The 19,161-nt window shown below is 45.5% G+C and overlaps 1 protein-coding gene across 11 annotated transcripts in view; it reads right to left on the reverse strand.

Moving 5' to 3' along the window:
- The window catches only part of ptprsa (protein tyrosine phosphatase receptor type Sa), a 262,747-nt gene that overhangs the window by 199,573 nt on the left and 44,013 nt on the right, over positions 1–19,161 (reverse strand). For all 11 annotated transcript variants that reach the window (XM_071202900.1, XM_071202899.1, XM_071202896.1 and 8 more), the window contains exon 2: positions 1,691–1,774. The gene's annotated coding sequence lies outside the window, so the exon portion shown is untranslated. The remainder of the gene's footprint in view (positions 1–1,690; positions 1,775–19,161) is intronic.

Here is a 19,161-nt window from a genome sequence, read left to right on the forward strand (position 1 = left end):
TCTGAAATAAATTAAACTAGCTTTGGAAATGAGAACATTTTGCCAGACAACCGATTCTGACCTGATGGTGTAACATCTGGATGAATAAGAATCATCCACGTGGTCATACAGTGCATACATGTAAAATATCACGGTGGGGTTTGATTTGAAAATTGATAATGTCAACAAAAACAGAAGTTTTTAGAAACTATAATAGTCTGTAGAATGTTTCCAGTTTGTAAGAATAGGTTGTCTTTTTGTGTGCATTTATGCTTTACAGCATTTGATCTTGGAGATGATATCTCTTTATGTGTGATGTGCGTTTGAGATGAGTGATAGATTGAGTAATTTTTAATTAGTCTTTCTTTAATGTTGCTGTTTAACTTCTTACTCATCTGCCTCTTTCTTTTTGTATGTTGACTTGTCATGTTGTCAAGGAATTCCCTAAATGACAGATTATATTCTCAAGAGACTATTCCAGTACAATAAAGGTAAAATAAATAAACAATTAAAATCGGGAGGCAATTTCAATTAAGGAAAGCCTAGGATGTTATTTTACAAGGCTACTAATCTAGGAATCTTAGGAAGCCTAAAGTGCAAAAATAATTAGTTAATCAATTTGAAAGGGAGTGTGTGGGGAAAGCCTTTTAAAAGGAATTATGCACCTACTGTATACTAGTGGTAGGAACCAACGTGGAGAGGGGTGAATAAGAATGAACCTGAAAAAAGTCAGTGCAACTGGGAACATTACACTTCTAAACTAATGCGCGATAGTTTCCAGGTCTGAAAATCCCAAATGCGGTTTTATTGAATGACAGAATGGCAGAGGTACAGGAGGAGCTCTTCAGTGCCAGCTCGCTGTGACAGGTAGATGATGGCTCTCTCGCTCTCTCAGCTGTCAATGGAGTGGAGGATGAAAGTTTACAAAGTGTCATGTTATGGTGATCATGAGAAGGGTAAATAAGGACAACGGTCCTGCTACTTTTCAACAAAACTGAAATAAAGTTTATGCACGTATTCACCGAAAATTGTTTACATCAGTGCACAATTTTCATTCAGTATGGATTCAATGCAGAAACTTTGGCGACTCAGCAGATAAATCTATTGTTGAAAATATCCAGCGTTCTCCATATTTATCTCCACTGTTTTGTCTAATTGCTTCCCGTGCACTGTGTGAGAGTCCATTAGTGAAAGCTAGAAATTATTTATTAGACAAATGCGAGTTATCTGCAGCTTCTCAATTAAGGGGGGATTGGGCGGTGGGGGGGGGGGGGGGGGTCCTGGGGTGTGATAAGATGCTCTGTCACAGCCCCACTTTGTGAATTACAAAGAAGGCTTTGCATGCTGCTTATTTGAATAAAAATGGTCATTGAAAAAGCAACACAACAATGTAGAAGTATAAGGTTGCTTCTGACGATTATTCCAAGGAGGTTAAAGATAGCAAATAATATTCACATTATGGCACAAAAGAACAATATGCAACCAAACACAGATATATAAATATGGGAAGGAGGAGGAAGAAATTAATAAAGGAGAAGGAAATACGGGGTACGAAAATCAGACCGACCTCTAGAATATTATAAAGCATATGTTTGTGCCCCACGATGTAAAATAAGTTATTATTCAGAACGGAGACTCGCTCTAGAAGACAAAATGACTCCTAATATGGCGGTGCACTGTGCGAAACAAGAATAAAATGGGGCCCACTTACCACTGGGTTGTTTTCAAAACCTTTTTAGCTTCATATCTTCATCTGCTCCAGCGGCTTCTTCTTTTTTCTTCTCGTTACTTGTACCTTTAAAGTAGAGGGGAAGAGGGGGAGAGGGAGAAAAAGAGAAAGAGGGGGAAATGAAAGAGAAACATTAATGAAAGGGACTACAAAATGAACTGCCTCCTCAAGTGGCAGGGTGGGGGGAAACTGCCAAACGCTGAGATGAGTCTCCCACCCCCTCCCCTCCTCTCTCTCTCGTTCCTTCTTGCCCTTTGTGACCGCAGGACGACATTGCTTGACCGACGAGGAGGCTTGCCGCTGATTGCCTGAGAGCGGTGGAGTGCGAATCTTCATGAAATCCCTCTTGGATTTTTTTTGATCATTTTCTCCTTCACATCTCTAATGAGCATGGTCAAAATCTGTGGGTGTGTGTGTGTGGGTCTTCTCATGAGCATGTTTGGATATTCAGCCATGTACTGCATCGACAGATCCATAGGTTTATGGTTTGTATATCATTGTGGAGGGATATATAAATATATGTTTGAGTGTGCATTAAAGTTAGTTTGTAGTTATTCTGTAATACCAACAAGAAGTATGAGGCATACTGTATATCGACTTACATTTCGTGTTTGTACAGGTAATGGTGCTTGTGTGAGTTTTCATGTGTACTGCACCGTACCCTCACTCGATATTCAGTCAATACTCTTGGTCAGGTTTGCAGCTGTGGGCAGTCATGAGTCCACCCTAAGGAGCTTCCACTTAGCAGCAGAGGAAGGTTATCTCCAGTGAAAGGTCAGAGGAGCTCATCATTACTCTGCGCCTTGAGTCTCCTTCTAGATAACGATATGGATATCATTGCTTGAATGCACGACAGGGGCATAATCAATTAATATGGATACTATGGCTTCTACAGGAGAGCACTACATGGCCTGTTGCGGTCGAGATGTGAAAATACAGAGTTTTAAATCTAAGTATATGTTGAAAAAAGGCAGTTGGAGTGAAATACAATATTTATGCAAAGGTATGCATAGCAACATCACATCAGTATGCAGAGAGAGTGCAAGTAATGAGAAAACATAATTCATAACAAGTGCAAATGCAATGCCGATGTTGTGATATCCACCAGGCACAACGTGGGCTCACTGTTTGTTTGCGTGTTTTTGAATATGCTTAAAAAGTGCTTTGATTCTTTGACCAATCTTAATCATTTTGGAATATAACTTCCACTTGCAGATCAAATGAACTACTTTCTCAACTGGTCCTTTCAAAATGTATTTTGATAAGACAACTATGCTGTGTTGCATGGTGAACAATTGAAAAGTTTGGCAGCAGAAAAGACAACTTCCACTGACTCCTATCTTTCCTCAGCCTGATGTTATTGGCTTCTCTCCTCCTCTTGCTCCGTCTTTGGCTTATGAACTGCCCGCTGCTTGTAGACAGTCTCCCAGCATCCTCTATGGGCATTATTACCTCGACGGCTGACGGTCAACATGATCCTTTATTCTGGTAGGCCACTGGGGTCAGGTCGGCCCGCGCTGGCCAATCAGTGTCAGCTAACAGGCTGGCTGCAGAAGGATCCCCTGATAAACTGCAGCAGGGGGTAGAGTAGGTAGTGTATGTGTGTGTTACTACAAGAGTTTGTGAATATGTTATAGGGCACATGAGGACAAATGCACCTCTCATGCACCTTTAAAACATGTCTAGAAATAAATGCACATGTCCCTGAATACACCTGAGCAGGCATGCATATATATCAGTGGGAGAAAGAGGGGGGAAAGTGAGGCAGATTCTGCAATACTTCCTCCTCCCACACGCCTGGCTGCCAAGACGAGCGTGGGGGAATTTGTTTAATGTACAGCATTTATTCACTGTACATACGCTGTTGCACTACCGCTTCCTGCGTCGCATGAGACACTCCCTTGGCTGGGCGAGTCGCCATCAATAAGCCGGAATGAAGGGTAGGCGAAACAGCACGGAAACTAAAACGCATCTTAGATAAACAAGATAATATATATATTGCCTGATATCCTCACAATAGCATGCAGGTGAGAACGGGATGCTTTGTGTTTTTTTTGACGCGGATCGGGGGGTTAAGTTATGCTTGGTCCACTCATGTGGAAAGCAGCTCCGGTTTGTTTTCTCATGACCCTGCAACATATTGGCATGGAGTTTAGTAACCGTGCTAAGACAGATGGCCGAGCATCATGGTGCATGGCAAAATTGGAAATGAAAACATGCGTGCTCAGAAATGTGTCCACGTCTTTTCTCTCCAGCAACGTGACCACATAGGGTACATTCAGGACAACAAATACAAGCCAAAAGTAAGAAAACACAAGCCTGACCTACTCTGTGCAAATGTCAACGGGTCTGCAACTGGAGAAGTAGCAAGAAACCTTGGATGATGAAATGAAACACAGTTTCTGCTTTAAGCCCCTGTCACACTGTCCCAAAATTGACACCCGATGGACACACGAATATGGAATTGTGAATTTCGCACGAAGATGGCCCCGAACCACACACGAAGGCAACATTTACATTACATTTAAGACATACAACTGCAATGAAAGTACCAAAAACAATTATGTTACAGTACTATGATACTGTACTGATATCTTCAGACTTTGTTCTTTACTTTATCCATCATGTAGAAAATATTACGTTTTCTCCGTAATGTTGTTTCCATAACAACAACAACTTCCTGTCAACTGTCCTTCAAAATAATATATTATATCCTTTTTAGTTTCACAGAACACAAATTGGGTTATTTACATAATATGTTTACATGATTTTGTTGTGCAATAAAACAACCCGATGGACACATGGTAAAGGAAATGTTCAAATTTGGCTCTGATCGTAGCAACGTCGGGCCATTCGTGAGGGCATCTTAAGCCATCGTATGATCGCTGGTGGAGTTTCTCAGGCTCCGGCAGCAACTTCGTGAGCGGTGGCAAAATCTTTGGCATGCCAAAAAATTGCCGAAGGACCTTGCGAAGGTTCATTTTCATGTTGAATTCGTGTGTCAATTTTGCCCTTTGTAAGGCCATCGTGAGGGCATCTTGTTATCATCGGTGCCATCGGGCATTCGCCCCGATCAGAGTGAGGGTGAATGCACCGATGATAACACGAAGATGACACGATTGACAAGATGCCCTCACGAGTGCCTTACGAAGTTGCCGCTCACGAAGTTGCTGCCGGAGCCTGAGAAACTCCACCGGCGGTCATACGATGGCTTAGATGCCCTCATGAATGGCCTGATGTTGCTACGATCATCGTGTGTCCATCGGGTGTCAATTTCGGGACAGTGTGACAGGGGCTTTAATGTGAGAAAAATAAAATGACTTTTTTCTCTTTAAATGAGAATGTTGCCATGGTACCAACTGTCTTCCTTTCCTATCCTCACCTCACCCTCACCCATGTACCTCCTTGCTCTACATTGTTCTATAAAAGGACTGATAGGCCCAAAAGCAATTCAAAACCCCATCTTCATTGGAATAAAGGGAAGAGAAGAGTACAGAGCAGATGACAAGAGAATAGGGGGAACAAATAAATAGGTTTGAGGCACAGAGAAAAGGTGGGTGGAATGGAAAGGGGGCATTGTGAAGTTGAGGAAATCGATAGGAAGGGAAGTGTCAGGGAGAAAAACGAGAGGAAAAGCTGGAGGAGGACGAGTTCAGCGAGAGGAGAGCGGACAGTGACAGGAAAGGAGAAGATAAGTCAAGAGGAGAGCGGTTGAGTCAAGAAGGGACAAGTTGAACGAGAGGAAAGCAGTGAGGAAACGACAGATGAACCCAAGCCAAGGGAAAAGACGGAAGAGAAGACAGGCAGGGAGAGGAGAAACTTGGAGAATGGTAAGGATGAGCAGAGAGGAAAAGACAAGAGAGGAGATAATGGGAGTGGTGACGAGAGAACGAGCCAAGAGGAAGAGAATGGGATAGAAAGAAAATGACAAGTCGAGATATAAGATCAGGAAACGGAAGAGAGGAAGGAAGTCGAAGGGAAATGAGGAAACAATAAGGCTTAGATACTGCTTCTGTATATGTGACTAATAGAGATTTTAAGCTCTTGGCAGCTGGGTACACACTTGTAAATCCAAATACAATAATTTATTGACTTTAATCCTTTTGCTTAAAGAAATGCCAACAAATTAAGTTATATTCTTTTCTGAAAAGATAGGATCTTTAGGACCTTGGTAGACTAAAAACACTAGACTGGTTTTCTAGGAAACTGATATGAGCATGGAATGTTATCATTCCTTCCTTCCTTCCGGAAAAAACATCAGGGATGAAGAAGTGATACAATTACATCTCTTTGACACTATTTACCTCGAAAGGATTTCACAATTATATGGCAATGGCTGAAAGTCTCTCGTCATTCAATACAGAAACAAAGTCAGAGAAAGAACAATTATATGATTGAAGCATCTTTGCTTATATCAAAGATTAAATAGCATCAATTAAATGTCATTTAATTCATACAACAGAACAAATTGGCCGATTTTTCTTATGGCCCAAGCCTTCCTTTCTCGACCATTATCAAAGAGAGATGCACTTGGAATGTAATGTATTAATAAAATGACCTTACCCCTTACCAGAGGTGGGACCAAGTCATTGTTTTGCAAATCCGAGTCAAGTCTCAAGTCTTTGCGCTCAAGTAAAGGCAAGGCAAGGCAAGGCAAGTTTATTTATATAGCACTTTTCGACGCAGGGTAATTCAAAGTGCTTTACAAAAAAGAAATGAAAGACATTAAGCATTAAAAAAGAAAAGCTAATAAAATAAACATTAAGGAAAAATACATGGATAAAAGTTACAGTGCAGTCTAAAATATGAATAGTTCAATTAAACATTACAAGAAAAAGTACATGGATAAAAGTTACAGTGCTAATAAAATAAACATTAAGGAAAAATACATGGATAAAAGTTACAGTGCAGTCTAAAATATGATTTAATTTAGACAGACTTTCTTCACCATATTTTGCTCGCATGACATCCACAATCGGACCCTCAGGAGGCTGTACACACCCCCTCCCCTGCTTTGCTTCCATAACAAAGTCTTTAAAGTGTTACCAAAACACTATTTTTCATCCGTCGATGCCAGATATTCCAAATATCTCTGCTTTCGAGCAGTCCCTCTCATAAATGTCATGGAGTTTAATTACGTTTAGAAAAAGTACATGGATAAAAGTTACAGTGCAGTTTAAGATATGAAAAGTTCAATTAAAAGCAGCGACAAAAAGAAAAGTCTTCAGCCTGGATTTAAAAGTAGTAAGAGTTGCAGCGGACCTGCAGGTTTCTGGGAGTTTGTTCCAGATATTTGGAGCATAATAACTGAACGCTGCTTTACCATGTTTAGTTCTGACTCTGGGGACAGAAAGCTGACCAGTCCCTGAAGACCTGAGAGATCTGGATGGTTCATAATTTAGCAGGAGGTCAGTAATGTATTTTGGGCCTAAACCATTCAGTGCTTTATAAACCAGCATCAATATTTTGAAATCTATTCTTTGACACACAGGAAGCCAGTGTAAAGACTTCAGAACAGGAGTGATGTGGTCCACTTTCTTAGTGTTAGTGAGGACTCGAGCAGCGGCGTTCTGAATCAGCTGCAGCTTTCTAATAGATTTTTTAGTGAGACCTGTGAAGACACCATTGCAGTAGTCGAGTCTACTGAAGATAAAGGCATGGACACGTTTTTCCAAATCCTGCTGTGACATTAGTCTTTTAATCCTAGATATATTCTTTAGGTGATAGTAGGCTGATTTAGTAACTGTTTTAATGTGACTGTTGAAACTCAGGTCAGAGTCCATGACTACACCTAGATTCCTGGCTTTATCTGTTGGTTTGAACATTGCAGACTGAAGCTCAGCGCTAACTTTTAAACGTTCTGCCTTGGCTCCAAAGACCATTACCTCAGTTTTATCTTTGTTTAATTGGAGAAAGTTCTGACACATCCAGTCATTGATTTGTTCAATGCACTTACTCAGTGTTTGAACTGGAGCATAGTCTCCTGGTGAAATTGTTACGTAAATTTGTGTGTCATCTGCATAGCTATGGTAACTTATTTTGTTGTTCTTCATTATCTGAGCCAGTGGTAGCATGTAGATGTTAAAGAGAAGAGGCCCCAAGATGGAGCCTTGAGGAACCCCACATGTCATATTTGTCAACTCAGATGTGTATTTACCTATAGAAACAAAGTTGTTTCTATCCTTTAAGTAGGATTTAAACCAATTTAGAACTGTTTCCGAAAGTCCCACCCAGTTTTCCAGTCGGTCTAGTAATATGCTGTGGTCAACAGTGTCAAACGCAGCACTGAGATCTAATAATACTAACACTGAAGTTCTGCCACTGTCCGTGTTTAAGTGGATGTCGTTAAAGACCTTTACAAGAGCAGTCTCAGTGCTGTGGTTTGGACGAAAGCCTGACTGGAACACATCGAAACAACCATTTAAATGCAAGAAATTACTCAACTGTTGAAAAACAACTTTTTCAATGATCTTACCTAGAAATGGCAGGTTTGATATGGGCCTGTAATTGTTCATTACTGAAGCATCTAGATTATTCTTTTTTAAGAGCGGTTTAATGACTGCAGTTTTCAGGGCCTGTGGAAAAATACCTGAGTGAAGAGATTTGTTTACTATATGAAGTAGTTCTGAGGCCATGCAAGGCAAAACATCTTTGAAAAATCCTGTTGGAATAATATCAAGGCAGCAGGAGGAGGACTTCAGAAGTTGTATAATGTCCTCTAGGTTTTTATCATTAATCTGATGGAATTGTGTCATGATGTCTGAATTGATGTTAAGTGGACACAGAGACAGCACATTTGCTGTTCCTGATGCAGAGGCACTGACTGCTTGTCTGATTTTCTGAATTTTGTCAGTGAAAAAGGAGGCAAAATCATTGCACGCCCTGGTGGTTAGAAATTCAGAGGCTACTGACACTGGGGGGTTAGTTAGTCTGTCAACGGTAGCAAACAAGGCACGTGCGTTGTTTTTGGTAATGATGTCAGAGAAGAATGATTGTCGTGCGTTTTTCAATTCCAAATTATAAAGGCCAAGTCTCTCTTTATAAATTTCAAAGTGAACCTGGAGATTTGTTTTTCGCCACCTGCGTTCAGCTTTTCGACATTCTCTTTTTTCTGTTTTAACGGTCATGGCCTTTCTCCATGGAGATATTTTCTTCCCAGTCACTTCCTTTACCTTAATTGGAGCAATGGCATCTATAACATTTTTAATTTTTGAATTAAAATGATCTACTAGCTCATCTACTGGGATGTTAGCAGGGGCAAGTGTGGAAGAAAAATTCTGAGTAAACATTTCCCTAGTATTTTCAGTTAAATATCGCTTTGTGGTTACCTCTTTTTGAACACTTGTGTGAACAGAAATAGAGCTCTCAAAGAAAACACAGGAATGGTCAGAGAGCGCAACATCAGTCACCACAACCTTAGAGATATTCAGACCCTTTGAGATAATTAAGTCCAGAGTGTGCCCCTTATTGTGCGTGGGCTCCGTTACATGCTGAGTCAGTCCATAGCTATCAAGAACACAAAACAGTTCTTTAGCCCCTCTGTCCTGGGGGTTGTCAACATGGATGTTAAAATCACCAACAATGACGAGACGGTCAAAGTCAATACACACTATAGACAGCAGTTCAGTAAAGTCATCAAAAAAACTTGCACTGTATTTGGGTGGCCTATAGATATTTAGGAACAGAGCTCGAGAGGAGCATTTCAGCTGAAGGGCCACATATTCAAAAGACCTATTGGTCTTTGCGCTCAAGTCCGAGTCAAGTCTCAAGTCAGGATGGGCAAGTTCAAGTCAAGTCCAAGTCCTAAACTTTGACAAAACGAGTCTTAAACAAGTCATTAAGTGCTTTTCACCAAATGTAATGTAACCACCCCGCTCCTCCGCTGCCTTCACTGGCTTCCAGTAATTGCTATAATCCACTTCAAGACACTGGTACTTGCGTACCATGCTGTGAATGGATCTGGCCCTTCCTACATCCAGGACATGGTTAAACCGTACACCCCAGCACGTTAGGGCTGTGCAATTTAATCGATCTTGCGATATATATCGATATTTAGTTTTCCGAGAAAGTATCGATATTTCAGCCGCGGGTATCGATACATTAAGTCTGATAACTGTGTTCGTTATACTCGCGTCCAGGAGAGAAACTTTAAAAAGGAGACTAATTGAGTCTCTGAGAATGTATACTTTAATTAATAAAAAGCGCGGTAATGTTACAAGCAGAAGATGGTTCAGTCAGAAAAACAGCTGTGTTCTGGCTCTCGTGAGCGAAGGGAAGAGAGCGAGCTCCACCTTTCCAGCTGTTAAATATCCTCTGCTGAATCCTCCCTGTGGGCCGGTTGGCGCTGCTGGGGATCGGCCCTCCACGTCTCCAATGTTCGTTCTATTTCGTCCCTACTGACCGCCAGAGGCGGTGCTTTAGCACTGGATATGTCCATCGCGCGCATGCGCAGCTCGAGTACCAATAACAACAAAGTCACCTGTGACCCACGTGACACCGGCTATATCAGCCGGTATTGTCAGAGGATCTGTTCCTTTTCATCTTCTCGCTGCGCGAGGGTACCGTGGCTACGTTTTCGTAGCCTCCAGCGTTCAGGCTTGAACGTTTGATCGGAGGGATTTCTCTGCAAACAGCTGGCCGTGTGAAGCTTCGCGACTGACAGTCGGAGCTACGGGTCGTTAGACGCGTCCTCCAGGAGCTGCGCCGGCTGTGCAGAGCATCGACAGACAGGTTTGTGTCAGCTTGTGGCTAGTGATGGCTGTGTTTCCACACCCGCTCCCAGCCAAGTTGTCCTGATTACCGTCTTATTGTTTGTGGCTTAGACTTTCTGGTGACGACAGTGTTCCCGCTTCCTCTCCCATAAAGTTGCTCTTTTGAAAGTTCTGCTTGTGGCGTTGTGCCCGAGCTATCATTAGCATTTGAGTCCCAGCTTTGGCTGCGTCCCTCATTCGATTTAGTATGGAAAGCCAAGAGTGTCATACTTTAAACCCGTTTTTCGTTTAGATGCAGAAAGTAAGGTAAGTACTTTCTATTTTCTAGAAGCTATTATCTGGTCTTAACATTTGTGTTCTGACTTGGTCGCTTGTTTGTTAGCAGCAGCCGCTTGGCTAACACCTTGCTGTTGAGCTTAACTATTAACTCAGGGCAGTGCTCCCGCTCCCTGTAGCATAGGGTTTGATTGCAGTAGCGCTAGTTCGTTGTATTACTGCTCCCAGTACTAGACTCCTAGCACTAGGATGATATGCAGAGAACATCTTCACGGCGGGTGCTGTGTGCTCGGCATGTGCGGTTACTACTGTAACCAGACACGGTTCTATGCGGGCTGTTCTCTTTCTTAGAAGCTAATTATCTGGTCTTAACATTGTGTTCTGACTTGGTTGCTTGATTGTTAGCAGCAGCCGCTTGGCTAACACCTTGCATGTACGGTTAAGCTTCATTATTTAACTCAGCCGGTGAGGGCAGTGCTCTCGCTGCTGCTCCCGGCAAACGCATGGTATGGTTGCAGTAGCGCTATATCGTGGTATTTACTGCTCCTAGTACTAGACTCCTAGCACTAGGACGATATGCAGAGAACAATCTTCACTGTGTGTGCCGTGTGCTCTGCATGTATGGCTATTAAGGAGGATTTCATCCTCCCAATATTATATTGTCTAGTGGGCAGCCGTTGGCTGACACTTTTAGGCACCGGCCACAGTTACTATTGTAACTAAGGTTCTAAGCCGTAAGTACTGGCCATAATTACTACTGTAACTACGGTTCCAAGCTGTGTAAGTACTGGCCATAGTTAATACTGTAACTACGGGGTTAAGCCGTAAGTACTGGCCATAGTTACTACTGTAACTACGGTTCCAAGCCGTGCACGTACTGGCCATAGGCAATACCGTAACTACGGCTCTATGCCGTGTAATGGCCATAGTTACTACTGTAACTACGGTTCTAAACCATGTAAGTACTGGCCATAGTTACTACTGTAACTACGGTTCCAAGCCGTGCAAGTACTGGCCAGAGTTACTACTGTAACTACGGCTCTATGCTGTGTAAGTATCCAAGCCGTGCAAGTACTGGCCAGAGTTACGACTGTAACGACGGTGCTAAGCCGTGTAAGTACTGGCCATAGTTACTACTGTAACTACGGTTAGATGCCGTGTGAGCCCTGGCCATGGTTACTGCTGTAACTACGGCTCTGTGCTATTCTATTCTTTAGAAGCTAGTTATCTGGTCTTAAACATGTGTGTTATTTGACTTGATCTCGCTTGATCGTTAGCAGCAGCCGCTCGGCTAACGTCTTGCGTATACTGTTAGCTTCTTTATTTTACCCAGCTAGGTGAAGGCAGTGCTCTCGCTCCCGCTCCCTCTACCGGTAATGCGGATGTAGCTACATCCCTTTTTCTGTTCGGCGAGTAGTAGCACCGCTCTACTCTTCCCGTTCAGCAGGTAGCCGGTGAAGGCCGTGTTCCCGCTCCCGGTTACACTGCATCTGGCGTTTGACTCTAACTCAACCAGTGAAGGCAGTTCTCGTCCCCGCTCCTGGTAGGCGCCAAACGGCCTCGTTTTTCCGTTAAGCAGGTAGCCGGTGAAGGCTGTGTTCCCGCACCCGCTCCCGGTTACACTGCATCTGGCATTCGTCTCTAACTCAACCAGTGAAGGCAGTTCTCGCCCCCGCTCCTGGTAGGCGCCAAACCGCCTTGTTTTTTCTGTTAAGCAGGTAGCTGGTGAAGGCTGTGTTCCCGCACCCACTCCCGGTTACGCTGCATCTGGCATTCGTCTCTAACTCGACCAGTGAAGGCAGTGTTCTCGCCCCCGCTCCTGGTAGACGCGGAACTGCTTTGTTTCTCCGTTAAGCAGGTAGCCGGTGAAGGCTGTGTTCCCGCACCCGCTCCCGGTTACACTGCATCTGGCATTCGTCTCTAACTCAACCAGTGAAGGCAGTTCTCGCCCCCGCTCCTGGTAGACGCCAAACTGCCTTGTTTTTCTGTTAAGCAGGTAGCTGGTGAAGGCTGTGTTCCCGCACCCGCTCCCGGTTACACTGCATCTGGCATTCGTCTCTAACTCAACCAGTGAAGGCAGTTCTTGCCCCCGCTCCTGGTAGACGCCAAACTGCCTTGTTTTTCTGTTAAGCAGGTAGCTGGTGAAGGCTGTGTTCCCGCACCCGCTCCCGGTTACGCTGCATCTGGCATTCGTCTCTAACTCAACCAGTGAAGGCAGTGTTCTCGCCCCCGCTCCTGGTAGACGCTAAACTGCCTTTTTTATTCTGTTAAGCAGGTAGCTGGTGAAGGCTGCGTTCCCGCACCCGCTCCCGGTTACGCTGCATCTGGCATTCGTCTTAATTTAACCAGTGAAGGCAGTGTTCTCGCCCCCGCTCCTGGTAGACGCTAAACTGCCTGGTTCCGTTAAGCAGGTAGCTGGTGAAGGCTGTGTTCCCGCACCCGCTCCCGGTTACGCTGCATCTGGCACTCGCCTCTAGCTCAGCCAGTGAAGGCAGTGTTTTCGCCCCCGCTCTTGGTAAACTGCCTTATTTACTAATCCAGCTAGGTGAAGGCAGTGATCCCGCTCCCGCTCCCTCTGCCGTAACGTGGGTGTAATTACATCCCTCTTTCTGTTCGGCGAGTAGCAGCAATCAATCAATCAATGTTTATTTATATAGCCCAATATCACAAATGTTACATTTGTCTCAGTGGTCTTCACAGTGTGTACAGAATATCAGTATGACAATACGACACCCTCTGTCCTTAGACCCTCACATCGTACAAGGAAAAACTTCCAAAGAAAACCCAGTTTAAAGGGAAAAATGGGAGAAACCTCAGGGAGAGCAACAGAGGAGGGATCCCTCTCCCAGGACGGACAGACGTGCAATAGATGCCGTGTGTAAATTGAAAAGATAATACATTTGCAACATAGGTAGTCCAAATGTTTGGAAATGCATGTGTGTATAATAGGAAGATGAATCCACGAGGATATCCATCCAGGACCTATGATCCAGGACCACAGCCACGACTCAAGATCCAGCGCTCGCGATCCAGGACACAGGACCGCAGGATCATCCATGACTCCGGATCCCAGCGTATATAGACACCAAAAAGAAAGACATTTGGGGAAGCTGGGTTAATCGGAACATGAGAGTACACGGGTATAGACAGAGAGAAGGAAGAAGTAAGATGTCCCCCGACAAATTAAGCCTATATCAGCAAAACTAGGGGCTGAATCTAATCAGCCCTAACTATAAGCTTTATCAAAAAGGAAGGTCTTAAGCGCACTCTTAAAAACGGATAGGGTGTCTGCCGCCCGAACACAAACTGGAAGCTGATTCCACAAATGTGGAGCTTGATAAGAAAAGGCTCTGGCTCCCATTGTACTTTTAGAGATTCTAGGAACAACCAACAACCCTGCATTCTTGGAACGCAATGCCCTAGTAGGACAGTAGGGTATAATGAGTTCTTTAAGGTAAGATGGCGCCTGCCCATTAAGGGCTTTGTAGGCGAGAAGAAGAATTTTAAATTCTATCCTGTGTTCTATAGGGAGCCAGTGTAAGGCAGCCAGAACAGGAGTAATGTGGTCCCTTTTCCTAACTCTGGTTAGTACACGAGCCGCAGCATTTTGAATCAGCTGAAGCGACTTGATTGACTTCTTAGTACTCCCTGATAATAAAGAGTTACAATAATCCAGCCTAGAAGTAACAAATGCATGGACTAGTTTCTCTGCATCGTTTTGAGGCAAGATATGCCTGATTTTTGCAATGTTACGTAGATGGAAGTAGGCGGTCCTTGAAATTGATTTTATGTGGGCGTTAAAGGATAAATCCTGATCAAATATAACACCAAGATTCCTTACAGTCTCACTGGAGGCCAAATTAATGCCATCCATAGTTAGTATGTCTTTAGATAATTTGTTTCGTAGATTCTTCGGGCCAAGTACAATAACTTCAGTTTTGGTCGTGTTTAACATCAAAAAGTTTAACGTCATCCACGTTTTTAAGTCCTTAAGGCAGTCTTCAATTGTATTTAGATGATTAATTTCATCAGGCTTGATTGATAAATATAGTTGAGTATCATCCGCATAACAATGAAAGTTTACAGAATGATTCCTTATAATATTGCCTAACGGAAGCATATATAATGTGAACAAAATAGGTCCGAGCACTGAGCCCTGTGGCACTCCATGGCTAACTTTGGTTTGCGTGGAAGATTCATCGTTAACACGTACAAACTGAGAGCGTTCAGATAGATAGGACCTAAACCAGCCTAAAGCAGTTCCCTGTATGCCAACTAAGTGCTCTAGTCTTTGCAATAGGACATCATGGTCGATAGTATCAAATGCAGCACTAAGATCGAGCAAAACAAGAATAGAGACAAGTCCCTTGTCTGAGGCTATTAGAATATCATTTGTGACTTTAACCAGAGCTGTCTCTGTGCTATGATGTGTTCTAAAGCCAGACTGAAAATCTTCAAATAAATCATTGTTTTTTAAGTAATCACACAACTGTTTTGCGACCGCTTTCTCAAGAATTTTTGAGAGGAACGGAAGATTAGAAATAGGTCTATAGTTGGCTAAAACCTCTGGATCGAGGTTGTGCTTTTTAAGAAGCGGTTTTATCACTGCTACTTTGAATGATTGTGGAACATAGCCTGATAATAAAGACATATTCATAATATTTAATAAAGAAGTGCTAATTAATGGAAAAACTTCCTTCAACAGCTTAGTTGGAATTGGGTCTAACATGCACGTGGCAACGCTCTACTCTTTCCATTAAGCAGGTAGCTGGTGAAGGCGTGTTCCCGCACCCGCTCCCGGCTACGCTGCATCTGGCTACCTACAGAATGGTTCATTCATGTAGCGCCTGTAGGGTTTCTCTTGAGCCCGAGGACGGCCACGACCGCTGCCCCTCCTGCCTCGGCCGCTTCTGGCGGTCAGTGGGGACGAAATTCGAGCATCTGAGGGAGGTTCTCACGGTAAACGCCTGCATGAGCTGTAGCTGCATGCCTCGGGTGCTCAGAGTGGCTCGAATCACTGAGGTGGAACGTCTGGCAGCAGCCAACAGACACCTCTCCTTGTCACGTACTCCTCCAGATCAATTCGGCCGTTCCCGGCGACTTGAGGGAGCGATGGCTTTGTGTGCTCCCCCCAATAGAAGGACTAGAAATAGGCTGTCCTCTAAAGTGGATCGGCTAGCTGCCGATAGGGGCATGATGAAGTCGCCTCTTGGCCCTTCAGCCTGGGCCCGGTGTAGGGGCTGCTAACCCCCCCCCCCCCTCCTTCGGTGGGCGCCCCTCCTTCGGTTGGCGCCCCTCCTTCGGCTGACGCACCTCCTCCGGTTGACGGAGAGTCCTCCGTCGCGTACCAGTCGAGCCAGGGGAGCTGTTTAGATCAGCTGCCCTCGGAGGCACTGGAGTGTGCCGCCCAAGCTAGGCAGACCAGGCAGCAGCACTCGGGTCCTCGCAGACCTGTGCCCACTCCCAGCAGGCCCAGGGGCCGCTCTAGCAGCCGCACTCAGCCGCTGGATTACAGGGGTGGTCTGCAGAGGTCTTAGCGGCCCACTCAACCGCCTCCCAATGACTTTCGTGCCCCATGTCGCCCGCCTTCCAGGCGGCCTCGTGCCCCAGAGCCTGACCGGAACCCCCCCAAGAGGCTCCAGGGTCCGGGGGGCTGGGCTCTGAAATCCCGGGGGTGGTCGGCGGCTGCTTTCCCAGCAGCAGCTCAGTTTCTGGGCAGTCTGTACTTCCGTCCCTTGGGTGGTTTTCACCTTAACCCAGGGGTACGGACCGCAGCTTCGGCCCCTAGCCTTCGGCTGGGTCTAATTGACAGTCGTCAGCGATCCGGCAGGGGCCCTACCTCTGGGCCAAGAGTTGTCCGTCCTTTTGTCCAAGGACGCAATCAACCCAGTAAGACCCTCTGCTTAGCCAGGGGGTTCTACTCGGCATACTTTCTCGTGAGCAAGAAAGTCGGCGGATTTCGCCCGATCTTGGACCTCAGAGGAATCAACAGATTCCTGAAGGTGCTGCCATTCTATATGCTGACTACTGCATACGCACAGGTGGAGTGGTTCCCAACCGAGGGATGCCTACTTCCACGTGGGCCGGGCAAGAGGGTGCCTTATATTCAGTTCCTCCGGCCCTTGGGCAGACTGGCAGCTGCCTCGGCCGCTGGGCCCGTAGGCCCGCTGTCGTTGTGCCCCATGCAGATGTGGCTGAACAGCCTTCACTTGGACGCCAAGTGGCACAGGCACAGTGAAGTCAGGGTGTCGCAGCATTGCTCCACTCTCCGTCACGCTGGAGGGGCAGGGCCTATCTCTGGTAGGCGTGCCCATGGGCGCCATCCCATCCCGCCAGGAGACCATCACCATAGGTGCATGTCTCTCAGGGTGGGGTGCAGTGCGGCAGGGCAGGACCGTTCAGGGTCAGTGGTCTGCCCAGCAGAGAGCGCGCCGGGTCAACGTGCTAGAGCTTCGGGCCGTGCAGCTTGCACTCACGCACTTTCTACCCCAACTGGGGGGCAAGAATGTGCGTGTTCCTTGGGGACAGCATGTACATTGTTGCTTAGACAACAGTCCCTTCTAGATAGTGGACGTTCTCACTCCACTCTGAATTTATGTGGCTGCGATTCTGCCCGACATGTTCGGGTCGACGGCGCCACGGCGGGGTGCCACAGGTCGGTGTCCCTCTTTATGAGAGGGGCTTTACGGCAGCGTCCCCCTTGCACCCCGAGGGCTCCGGCTTGGGACCTGCCCTTGCTGCCGGATGCCCTATCACCTCCTCCCTTCGAGCCCCTGGCCCAGGTGGGGCTTAGGTGGCTGCCCACAAAGGCAGCATTTCTGCTTGCCATAGCCTCAGGGAAGTGAGTCGGGGAGTTGCATGTCCTCTCCATAAACAATACATGCCCGAGGTGGGACTCTCATGCGTTGCCCTTTGGGCAAATGTGGCATTCCCGCCCGGGGTCCTTCCACAAACTCACTTCAATCAGCCTGCCCAGCTGGCACGCTTTGACATTCAGGAGTACGGCACATCGAAGTTGCTGTGCCCGGGGGGTGCCCAAAGGGCGTATATCAAGGCTACGGCCTGCATACGGCAGGAGGAGCAACTCTTGAGTTTGCCCTGGCGGCACTAAAGGAGGTTAGGCCCTCTAACCAGTGGCTTCCCCACTGGGTTGTCGATACCATCTCACAGGCTTACGGGGCCAGTGGCCGCCCCCCTGCCACCAGGCTGAGATGCCACTCTACAAGGAGCATCTCAACATATTGGGCTGCCCTGAGAGGGGTGCCCCTGGAGACCATCTGCGCCGCGGCGTCGTGGGCGTCTTCTGGCACATTCTCCAGTTGTCATCAGGTCAATGTCGCCACTCCCCATTCTTTGGGCGTGGTCCTTTTGCCGAGCTCCGCTGCTTCCAGTGGTGAGCAAGGGCTTGGATTCTTCATGACATTGTTGGTATAGGTCATCCAGTGCTAAAGCACCGCCTCTGGCGGTCAGTAGGGACGAAATAGAACGATAGTTACGGCTGTAACTACGGTTCTATGAGTCCCGGATGACCGCCAGAGTTCCCTGTCACTCAGAATTATTGTGTGCTCGCGAGAAGATTCGGGGAACAGATCCTCTGACAATACCGGCTGATATAGCCGGTGTCACGTGGGTCACAGGTGACTTTGTTGTTATTGGTACTCGAGCTGCGCATGCGCGCGATGGACATATCCAGTGCTAAAGCACCGCCTCTGGCGGTCATTCGGGACTCATAGAACCGTAGTTACAGCCGTAACTATCGTTGTTGCGCATTACAGAGGATTCAGACATTGCACATTAAATATATAACTAAACACGCCTTTTCTCCTCCTTATCTCTTTCATGACTTTTCATTTAATACATTTTAAACGCTGTAATCAATACTCCAAAAATACCTCACGGCTGGTATCATTTCCGGTAGTTCCGAATGTTGTCTCATGCTACCCACGTCTGTAAACAAACGTATTCAAATAAACTGTACCTTCATTTAATATTCAGCAATAATAATATCTCGACGTCTATAGTTGTAGTGTTGAAATCAGTAGGTTTCGGTGTGCAACACTCCGTGTCATATCGCTACTAAATTCACCTCTATAGGAAATTGTATATTAGCCACATGCTAAATGCTAACCGGAGATGAAGGATTTTCAGAATAAAAGCTCAACAACTGGTTGTGCACAACAACTTCTGGTTTTTCAGTATAAAACAGCATTTAAACTGACGGTATGTTTATGGTACTTTATGCCATCAAAACATTGATTTTAATTTCTAACAAGTCCCATTCAAATCCCCCGTGTTCCGCCACCTGCTGCACCTTTTAATTCTCCATTGTCCATTGTGATACTGCACTTTATGTACTTACGTTTCAAAGGCTTGTAAGCTACAGTTTGCACTGTTTCAATAAATGAAACTAATTTTCTCACCACATCTTTTGATTCATTTTGTCCAGCATTTGAAAACTGTAGACTC

The sequence above is a fragment of the Pseudochaenichthys georgianus genome, chromosome 4 (assembly GCF_902827115.2).
Source record: "Pseudochaenichthys georgianus chromosome 4, fPseGeo1.2, whole genome shotgun sequence".
Classification (NCBI taxonomy): domain Eukaryota; kingdom Metazoa; phylum Chordata; class Actinopteri; order Perciformes; family Channichthyidae; genus Pseudochaenichthys; species Pseudochaenichthys georgianus.